Genomic DNA, 1,766 nt, shown 5'->3' with positions numbered 1-1,766 from the left:
TGTCTTCGCAGGGATAACAAGTGTAAGAAACATAAATGCAATTCAAGATGTTGCCAAGCGAACGCAGAACTAAAAGTAAAAGAAGTAAGAAGTTGCGCACTTTGATTTGGCCAAAGGTAACTGCAGCAGCCGCAGAACACGGCCAAGTATCGAGAAAGCGTTTAAAAAGTTCCCGAACGAAAACATTTAACATTTGGCCAGGCTAAAAATGGAAGGAAACTTTCCCGAAACTTGGCCACAAGAGAGCAAACATTAGGTTAGACAAAGGATTGCCAATTCAAGTAACCGATCCGGCTGATTGTGGAACGTCAGTTTGAAATAAAAGAGGAAGTGGCACTACCAAGTGGTTAGCCTTTGTTAGATTCCAAAATGCTTCCCTTACAAAATATCTAGCATTCATAAACTGGGGACCATTCCTTGGAGTAAGAAAATACCAAACTTTAAACTTGTTGCTCCATGCAACCACCATCTGCTAAATGGTAAGAATTTTTCACACACGGTTTCCCCATCCCCGCCCGCCCAACACTTAGTCCTTGTAAATATGGTTTTCAGCTGTTTCCATGCATTCTGCTAATTGCTACAGAGACAAAAAGCTTGCGGCTATTTTACACTGAGAACACACAGAATTTCATTAATTTAAGAGTCGACCAGGCGACTGCACTTAATCCACACGGCAGCCGAGTGGGTCGGGCATATTTTATAAATGAATTAAATTTCCCAGCAAACATTTAAACTTGCCAAAGCGGCCGGCAAAAAGTCGCATTGGGGTATGGGGGGTATGGGGGGCCGTACGAACATTTTGGTAGGAATATAAAATTTAAGCCACTACTTAAAAGTTTCGCCTTTGCATCGAAAGTTAGCCCGGCATCAAAACTCAAGCTCGCAGTGACCTCAAAAATTTCTGGCCAAGGGCCGAGGTGTGTTTGTGCGGGCCCTAAATGCTGCTGACCCCAAGACAAAGTTAGAAGACTCAATAAAATTTTCAAATTGATTCCGCTAATTTGTTTTGTGAACTTTTGCTTCTGGCCTAGACGATTTTTCTGCATTCACACATCTAGCTCGACACACGCCCACAATCCAAAGTAAAAACCACCGTCGCACGTTTGACAACGCAGCTGAGTAAACACAGATATCAGTTACCATGGGACGGAAAAAAAAGGGTGGGGGGGCAAACTGCCACGCCCACCCATCAAGCAGATGAGCTCCCATTTATATGGCACTCTTCTAAATTCTTGTAGGTGTTATGCTGGGCATATGAGCCCGGCTAATTAAAGCAATGCGCTGGCGGAGTGCTGTTAACATGACAAGCAATTTGTTGCGCAGGATAATGTGGCCGGGTGAGCAGGGAGTTGCAAGAATAGGTGGCACTCGAGGAACATAGGTGGGCTGCCAAGATATAGAGGTATTATTAAAGAACGCTGCCCACACTTTCAGGGGCTTAACAACGAAAGTGTTACATACCCTTACTCTGCCCTAAAATATTTTACGCTAAAAGTATGAGCAGTTGCACAGAACGTACAAATGTACTAGCAAGTCTTTTGAATTATTTATTCTCAAAGGAAAATACAGAATTTTGAATAATTTAATATTATTTGTTACTGTAAGCTTCATTGAAAACGCGTGGAAGTTGTGTTAGTTCCACAGAAGCCGAGTTGCCCCATTCTTCTAGCCACTTGCAACATGTTCGATGCCACAAGTCCTGTTCTGCTTTCCCATACAATTTCCCTTCAAACCGTTTCAGGACTCTGTTACAGTCGAACCTCGCT

This window comes from Drosophila erecta, unplaced genomic scaffold (genome assembly GCF_003286155.1).
Source record: "Drosophila erecta strain 14021-0224.00,06,07 unplaced genomic scaffold, DereRS2 tig00000055-arrow-pilon, whole genome shotgun sequence".
Classification (NCBI taxonomy): Eukaryota; Metazoa; Arthropoda; class Insecta; order Diptera; family Drosophilidae; genus Drosophila; species Drosophila erecta.
The sequence above is the reverse complement of the archived record's forward strand: the minus strand, read 5'-3'. Positions refer to the sequence as shown.